At 31.7% G+C, this 9,737-nt stretch overlaps 1 protein-coding gene across 3 annotated transcripts in view; it reads left to right on the top strand.

Annotated features, from left to right (window-relative positions):
• The first annotated feature begins 2,443 nt into the window (after positions 1-2,443).
• The window catches only part of LOC106465933 (glycine receptor subunit alpha-2-like), a 36,962-nt gene continuing 29,668 nt past the window's right edge, over positions 2,444-9,737 (top strand). The window contains exon 1 of one of the 3 annotated variants that reach the window (XM_022393895.1): positions 2,444-2,748. The gene's annotated coding sequence lies outside the window, so the exon portion shown is untranslated. The remainder of the gene's footprint in view (positions 2,749-9,737) is intronic. The other 2 variants (XM_022393897.1, XM_022393896.1) reach the window with 2 other exon arrangements.

Genomic DNA, 9,737 nt, shown 5'->3' with positions numbered 1-9,737 from the left:
CTTACAACACTAGAAACCGGGTTTCGGTATACCCATGTGGGCAGAGCACAGATAGCACATTGTGTAGCTTTGTGCTTAACTACAAACAAACAAACAATACAAACGGCAAGTGACAAGTAGTCCGTAAAACAGTCGATGGGTTAACAGTTATTAATTATAATTACCTATATTTCCAATTGCTAAGTAAATGTGATAGAGGTTTAATTATTTGGATTCTTTATATTTTTTATTCTAATTTAATTTTCTAAAAATCCTAGTGGCCAAACATCACCAACCCAAGAACTTCAGTGGAAACACTAGAGCCTGGTCAGATTTATGCAGTGTCACAGGCAACATTCTATCAGCTTTGAACTTCACAAGTTTTTCCGGTTTAATAGAGTAATTTCTGCACAAAACAGAGAATACGTGAACATAAATATTTACAGGACTACCTGAATACAACATCCCAATCAAAACTTGAGGCAAATAAACATGTGACTGCGTTTTAAAATTTGTCCGCATAGAATCATAAACCTGGGGTGCTAGATCTATATTTTATTAAGAGTGAATATAGTTTGCCCCACAAAGGACCGTACGTTATGTCAATGACATTCTTGTACTCTTGCCTATTGACAACAGTGCATCTTAAGCCAGCAATATATATATTTTCAATGTTCAACAAAAACCAAAGAGTAAGATATAATTGACCTTTTCTTCCTGGTTTACTAAACCCACTCCCTCCAGTTTGCTAAATAATCTATTTCATGGTTGAATGAAAAATGTAGGTCACAAGTTTATAAACTTCTTTTCTCTTGGGCCTCCTAAAGCAACACATGTTTGACCGCTAGGGCATCTACTCAATTAGTGAACTAAGAAAATAAACTATAGATGACTGGGTTTATTTTTCTGGTGTTCAATTAACTGCAGAGAAAAGGAGCATTTGTTTTATGGTTCATTAAGCTCTAGAGATCATTCGTCAATTCGTCATTCGCTTTTAACCATTAATCATCAGAAACAACTCATCTTATACTTTCCGAACATGCTCTCTACGGTTTAATAAATACCATAATTAAGAAACATCCATCGCAGTGTATTTCTTTTTCTGACTTCTCGGATTAGAAAAAAAAAACCAAAATAGCAGTGTCTGCATCCTTTTGTCGCTTCTAACATCATCCACGAGTTCAATGCATTTGCAGAACAAGTTGAAATTTTATCAGATATCTGAGAACTTACTGTATTATAGTAGAGACAGAGAAAGACAGAGAATTACAGATGAGGGTGGATGTAAATTCCAAATGGTGCTGGTAGACTACAGTGTGCATAAAATGGAAGTGATACAAATGCAGTCGTTAATTTTTACGCAGATTTTCAATCAGAAAAGGTTTACTAAAAACAAGAATACAGAGATAAAGTTCGTAATAACAACAACATACATTATATTTACTGCATTAATGACATAAATACTGAAAGATACCAACTTGTTGAAGTAAAAACAAGCGTACATTGGCTTGACATTTGGGTTTCAGTAGATATTATAAGTACTGTTTACCATTATACAAATCTCTCTCCCAACATAGCTGTACTGTTCATCTACATTTATTTTTTGAGTTAGCACTAATCTTAAAAGAAACTATCATAATAATACAAAAGACAGATTATGGTTGAACTAAACATTGATTTATAGTGAAGAGTGCTGCTAATTTAGGCTTGGGGCAGGCACAAGATTCTGGCTTGACTGGCTAACATGGTGGCTAACTCAGAGAGCAACTAACTGATTCACTTATCTTTAGCGTCGGATTTTATATTATGTGTCTCTATGCAAGCATCACTGGCTATCATTCAGTAAGTTCTTTTTTGTTTTTTCTACTGGATTATCCCGATATTTTTCTGAAATGAAATGATGTATAAAGTAGCAGGAAATTGTCTATGGGATTCTTCACAAAGAACTCGAGGTAGTTGTTAAACAATAAAGTTCCTTGTGGGAATCGTAACATTCTGGAACGTCAATCATTGAGTCTGCCACCCATTTCACCACTCATCACCTTAGTAATTGCTGTCTAAGTTATTTCAACCCCTTCTCATAAAAAACTTTCTCTATTAACGATTCCTCTGTTAACATATCCTTTCCTATATGATCTCAGGCTAAAGTGATGGTTATTTTTCACTGAGAACTGTGCATTAGTGTGACATCAACTATGACAACCGATTCCCAAATGTTAGTTTTAAAAGGACTTTTCAGCCTGTCGCTGATAAAAACGGTCGTTAAATTTTTACTTGTAAATAATTACGAAATATGTACGGTTCTAAACAAAGTTATCTGATATATATATATAAATATTCTTTCAATTTTCTAACCTTTCCCTTGACCTTACTTTTTAAATCCTCGGTACAAGCGGACTCTCAAAGGTAAAATGTTTAATGCGAAACGTCTCTCACAAGATGTGAACACGATTACTGACACCAAGTAACAACGCATGCTCTTTTGTCCTCTTCTTCAGTCCTGCAAAACTAGCGAAGTACTTTAGACTCATTGATAAGTGAAGAGCGTTAGGATTGTGTGTTATATCGTGTCACTAGACATGCACGTGAAGAAACCAACAATAGTAAAGCTGCTGCACAGCTCACGTTCTACAAATTTCACAAATGCTTAAAATGAAAATTTTCGCTATCGTTTGTAAGATTTTATGTAACTGAGCAATTTATGTGCTGACGAAGAAAACCGATTCCAGAAAGCGATCCAGCGTCTGTCTCTTCCTTATAAATACAAAGGTAAAGTGATATATCTATAGAAGGCAATTAGTAAAAAAAAAAAGAGACATTAACTTTGTTATTTTACGCTTGTAATTATTCTTGATATATCAATAAATCTCATGCATATCTATTTATTTATCTATGCTGGAACACAAAGTTTGGCTAGCTGATTCGCCAGTTCTTGTGAGTGAAAGTAAAGTTAATTCAATTAAAATAGTAATAATAAATATAAATAGTGTTAAAATAAAAATATAATAAGTGTATTATGAACTTTTACCATAAAAACTTGCTTTGTAAAGTATTTTGAATAAACTTAATAATAATTACAATTCACTTACTTAATCTCGTTCACACCATAACAGTTGATATGTATTTATATATAGATAGATATACAGAGAACCTGGGACCAATATTATGTTTGTAGTTGCCCAGCTGGCCTGATGATTGATATATTGTAAAATATTCTTATTTGTTTTCAGTCTTCGGATTTACAACGCTAAAATCAGGGGTTCGATTTCTTTCTGTGGACACATAAGAGAGCCCGATATGGCTTTCCTATAAGAAAAAAACACAAAAAAACAATAAAAAACCTTTGCTTTCACTCATGTTAGTTCGTGTTGGTTTTGTTACATACAGACAGTACTGAATATTGTAGTCAAATAATCTACATAAATAGGTTTCGTTACATGTAGACAGTACTGAATATTGTAGTCAAATAATCTACATAAATAGGTTTCGTTACATGTAGACAGTACTGAATATTGTAGTCAAATAATCTACATAAATAGGTTTGTTACATATAGACAGTACTGAATATTGTAGTCAAATAATCTACATAAATAGGTTTTGTTACATATAGACAGTACTGCATATTGTAGTCAAATAATCTACATAAATAGTTTTTACAGGTAGATAGTACTACATATTGTATTCAAAGTAATTTACATAAATAGGTTTTGTTGCATGTAGACAGTATTGCATATTATAGTCAGATAATCTACATAAATAGGTTTTGTTACATATAGACAGTACTGCATATTGTGGTCAAATAATTTACATAAATAGGTTTTGTTACATGTAGACAGTACTGCATAATGTAGTCAAATAATCTACATAAATAGGTTTTGTTACATGTAGACAGTACTGAATATTGTAGTCAAATAATCTACATAAATAGGTTTGTTACATACAGACAGTACTGCATATTGTATTCAAAGTAATTTACAGAAATAGGTTTTGTTGCATGTAGACAGTATTGCATATTATAGTCAGATAATTTACATAAATAAGTTTTGTTAAATGCAGACAGTACTGAATATTCTAGTCAAATAATCTACATAAATAGGTTTTGTTACATGTAGGCAGTACAGCATATTGTAGTCAAATAATCTACATAAGTAGGTTTTGTTACATGTAGACAGTACTAATATTGTAGTCAAATAATCTACATAAATAGGTTTTGTTGCATGTAGATAGTACTGCATATTGTAGTCAGATAATCTACATAAATAGGTTTTGTTACATATAGACAGTACTGCATATTGTAGTCAAATAATCTACATAAATAGGTTTTGTTACATGTACACAGTACTGAATATTGTAGTCAAATAATTTACATAGATATGCATTATGTGTTTGTCTTTCTTATACGTTCAACGTATAGGATGGGCCAGAGCAGTATTGTAATTATTTTTAACGCTCTTCTATTTAAAACTTATGCACGAGTGTATGTGACCAGTACATATGTATAGCATACAGATCGTCGAAAAAAACCAACGATGATTTTAGTGGTGCAAGTCACAGATTATCTAAACAGAAACTATTATATATGTAGAAATAAGATACAAATAACAGTTCTGCGAAATCAGTAAACAAATATCTGTGTCTTTATAAAATCATAACTTTTGGGATGAAAATCCGAAAGGGTTGTAAGTGCGTATTTAATAAAACCAGGGTTTCTCAAAATAATAAGTATTATTCAGGAAGGATGTGTTCTGCTATCTGCATATTTCAAATCCAGTCGCCATATAAAACTGCATCAATGATATAGTGTGACTAGTGGCGTTAAATACTTTATAACGTTACGTATTATAAGACAGTAGAATTAATTGGCATGTTCTTATAAATACACATACATATATATATATATATATATATGTATGTATGTGCGGAAGGCTTCATAATATGTGAACTCCGTTAAATGCTTGCTTATATATTCACTACCTGTGAATGAATGGAGTAATATAATTATGATTATGTTTCACAGCTGTCGTTGTTTAATTTTCAAGAGGAAATAAATTACATCGAATTTCTTTTTCAATTAAACTTATTAACATTAACTCACACTTCCACAAAATAATTGCTATTACATAAATCTGTGAATTGCCGATAGTTCTATAATATACTTCCATATTGCACGCTAAAGTTTATGCTTATTAAATAACTTTATTGTTCATTAGGACAATATGTAATCCGTTGAAGTTGGTCGTAATGTATTGAAGGTAATACGTTGTTAGATAAAAGAGAAGTAGATGTTTTTATAATCCAATTAAAGTTTGTTTTTATCGTAATTACAAAACACTTATTTCATACGAATAATTCTTAATTTCCAAGTATTACTTTAGTAGGTAAAGAAAGCGAATCTTCAGAAAGTTTTTTAATGGAGTTCATAACTTAATTTGATGAAAATAAAAGTTCAAAATAAAGAGCACAGAAACGTTTCTGTTTGCTTGTTGTTGTTGTGGATTATGAAATTTTGAATGCATTAAAGAAATTAATTCGAAATCATTTGAATGTAATAAATATGTATAATAGTACGACCTTGTACTATAAGCTGGAACAAAGGTTATAAATTGAATACGTTTTCTGTATTTAAGGACTTTTGCCTAGTTTAATTTTTTTTTATTTGCTGGAAATTTCTGAGGCAACAAATATTCTCTAGACGAAGCAATCGTATTACAGCATATTAATACTTTAAAATATTTATTTTTATGTAAGTCATAAAAATGAGTTATCATAGAACGAAAATAATAATAATAACTCAGAATATAATTTGTATTGAAAGTCCTCTGTTCAATAAACAAACCTTTAGCGTAGTTCTTAATTCTGAAGAAAAAATTATGTTCATTGATTGTGTTGAGACAATATCGTTCAGTAAAGACATATTAGCTTGTTGATATAGGATATTGCAGGGTTAAATTAAAAACGTCGTATTCTTCATCTCAAGTGTTCTACATTCTTATTTATTTAAAGTTTTACATTAATCTTATAAATGTATATTTTACTCGGAAGTCTAAATCTTATAAAATTATATATTTATAGAGAGGTTTTACAGCGTTTTTGTTTTCATTTCTGTTGTTGTTGTTGTCTCGTTAGTGCAAAGCTTCACTATAGGCTGTCTACATTCTATCAAACGCGGGTAATTAAGCCTCAGATTTTAGCGTTGCAAGTTTTTAAACTTACCGCTGATCTATCAGGGGGATTTTCATTTCTGTGTATTGCCATTTTTCGTTTTCAAATTATTTTTGCCGTATGCATATTTTTCTCTATATAACATAATTAATTCCGAATGAGCAACAATATGATTAGTTTGAGAATCTTAACACATGAACGAGTTATTGCAATTACATTTGCTATGTTCAGAAAAATGAAAGATTTCAGACGAACTAAATAGATGTTATGATGTTTTATTATTTCGGTTTTAAAGCAAAATTCACCTATACGACGTTACAGAAAGGTATCTCTGAAATATTTGAGAAAAAAGAACCCTAGTGTATAAACGCAAATAATATTTATAGCTAATAATTAATAGCTCTGTTACATAGCCATTGTGAAAACAAAAATATAAATTGTTTGTTTGTTTTTAATTATGCACAAAGCTACACAAGGGCTATCTGTGCTCTGCCCACCACGGTTATCGAAACCCGGTTTCTAGCGTTGTAAGCCCGCAGACATACCGCTGTGCCACTGGGGGGCCAAAAATATAAAACCTGTAATTAGATTAACAAAGTATCAGCAGTATGAAGTTTTGAAACACTATTTGTGGAATAGCTACTTTAAATGTTGTATGTCATCTTTTCTCACAGTTAGAGACGAAACATTGTACACAAATAAATCTATTATTCTATAAATAGCTGTTTTAAAACTTCATACTGATAATACTTTGTTTTGTCTATGATCAACATTGATCTAATTACAGGTTTTAACTCTTTATTTTTCACAATGACTATAGTGTATCAGAACTATTAATAATCAGTTAGAAATACTATTTGCTACATTTAAACACGATGACCAAACTTTGAAAAAATTAAAAGTATCATCTGGAAACAACCAGGCTAGTAGGTCTTTAAGATCTGTATACTGTTTATTAAACATTTCATGGATGGAGACAACAACAGCAAAAATACCCCCCCCCCCCAATATTTATCTTATATCAACTTATTGACGATATAGAAGCCAAAACTATAATCGTCTCAGAAGCAGTGGAAGTTGACAATCAGGTGGACTTCTATCAGAATATTGGATCCAATAAAAAACAACACTTTTTAGGATTCATGCGCACAAATTACATATTATTATTTGGGATGTGCACTACAAATATAGTAATTAATAATCTTTCACATTACTCACCTAATATAATTCTAGCACACGACTTGAATAGTTGTAGGCCTAAGACAACAATCACAACTGAGCAGTCTAATGTGTATATTATCACAAACTTGATTATTGGTTTTTAACGCATTGCTAGTTTGCGGAGGTTAATAATACTTATAACTCACACGCACTAAGTTATAAATCTTGTGCACAACTTAATAGTTCTTATTTTTCAAATAAACTACTTAAATAGTGATTATTAATTAGGCATCTGGTACTTGTAATTAATGCGCACTACGTAACTAGTACTTATATGTGATCCTTCCTCGTCATATAGTATATCATTTATTTTATTTAAATAGTATCGGTAACGCATGTGCCTACCACTTAAATCAATTTTGATTTACAATTTCACGCAAACGACTTCCAAATACTCTACTTTAGGACATTTAACAGTAGTTGGCCTACGGTAGTTTTCAATAGTTTGGTTTGACTTGTGAATTTCGCGCAAAATTACACGAGCCATCTCCTAATTCAGTAGTGATAGACTAGAGGGAAAGCAGCTAATCAACACCACCCATCGCCAACTCTTGGGCTACTCTTTTGGCCAATGAACAGTGAGATTGACGGTCACGTCCCCACGGCTGAAAGGGCGACCACGGTCGGTGACAGGGATAAGAACCCACGACCTGCAGGCTGCGAATCGAGAGCCCTAACTCTAAATAAATATTTCTTCTTTGATTTTAATATTTCAGTTATTATCACTTTAGAGCAATAAAAGGAAAGATGAAATAACTGTTGGTTAGAAAAGCTATGAATAGATACTTTTTAACACCAATCGAACTATCTAAAATCTTTTCAAATATATCACAAAATTTTAACTTGTAATAAAGATTACTTTGTTGTCAAGTTTAATGATATAAGTTATATGGAGACACTGATCAGATGTGGAAAAATTGTAAGATAATTTTTAAAAATTCTAGGTAAACATACTCCTTATACAAAGAAAAGGGTGACTGCAAGTAAAAATTCAAGTTGGCTTACAAAGGATACAAGAGACAAAATTAAATAAAAGCGTAATAAATTTAAGAAATTTAAATTGACTGGTATGATGGGAGATTTAGAAGATTATAAAAGATCAAGAAAGTTGGTAAAAGAGGAAATTAGGACATCAAAAAGGATCTATAAAAAAAGGTTGGCTGAAAATGTAAAAATTAACAGTAAGGATTTCTTTAAATACATTGCTTCTCCCAGTGGCACAGCGGTATGTCTGTGAACTTACAACGCTAGAAACCTGGTTTCGATACCCGTGGTAGGCAGAGCACAGATAACCCATTGTGTAGCTTTGTGCTTAACTACAAACAAAAAAATTAAATATATTAAGGATAAACAAAATGTTAGGATGGGAGTAGGATCTTTCAGGGATGATAAAGAAAGGATTGTATCTGATGATTATGAGATGGCTAGATTATTAAATTTTGTTTTTTCTTCAAAATTTACTAACGAAGATTTAAGCAGTATTCCACATCTTGAACAGTTGATAAATGGAAACAAGATCGAACAAGATGACTGCATTAATTCTGAGCTTGTTGAGAAAAAATTGGGAAGTTTAAAGAATGATAAGACTTCTTGGTCAGATAATATTACCACAAGGGTTTTGAAGGAGGTTAAGGATTAGATATGTGAGCCACTTGCTACTATTTTTTGTTAGTCCTTAAATATTGGGGAGGTGCCAAAATATTGGAAGTTAGCTAATCTCAGTCCTGTTTTCATGGGAGGTAATAACAATTGCCCCAGTAATTATAGACCCCTTAGTCTTACATCAGTTGTGGGAAAAGTTTTGGAAAGTCCGATAAAAGATGTTTGCCAAAACCTTTTAACAAAGTTTAGAATTTTATTGGATAGTCAACATGGTTTCACTAAGGGAAAATATTACCTTATAATTTTTTGACATTTCTTGAAAAGATTACTGCTTATGTAGATGAGAGCAAAGGTGCAGATTTGGTGTTTCTGGATTTTCAGGTGTTGCTACCTGTGAAAAGGATGCTGCTGCTTCACAAAAGGATTTAGATATTTTAGTGAGTTGGTCAAATAAATGGCAAATCAGTTTTGATTATAATAAATGCAAGATAATGCATGTGGGTTATCATAATTTGAATTATAAGTATAATTTGGATGGAAATAACATTAACAGTGTCATGAAAGAATGGGATCTTGGTGTAATAGCTGATTAAACTCTTAAGCCATCCAAACAGTGTGCTGTTGCTAGTGGTAGGATTTTAGGTTGCATCTACAAAAATATTGAATACAAGTCGAAAGGGATTATAATTTCATGGTATAGGTCACTGGTTAGGCTACATTTGGAGTATTGTGTTCAGTCCTGGGCTTTTTGCTTTAGGAAGGACATTGAATTG

Source organism: Limulus polyphemus, unplaced genomic scaffold (genome assembly GCF_000517525.1).
Source record: "Limulus polyphemus unplaced genomic scaffold, Limulus_polyphemus-2.1.2 Scaffold2098, whole genome shotgun sequence".
Taxonomy (NCBI): domain Eukaryota; kingdom Metazoa; phylum Arthropoda; class Merostomata; order Xiphosura; family Limulidae; genus Limulus; species Limulus polyphemus.
Note: the sequence above shows the minus strand (reverse complement) of the source record. Positions and strands in the feature narration are given on the sequence as shown.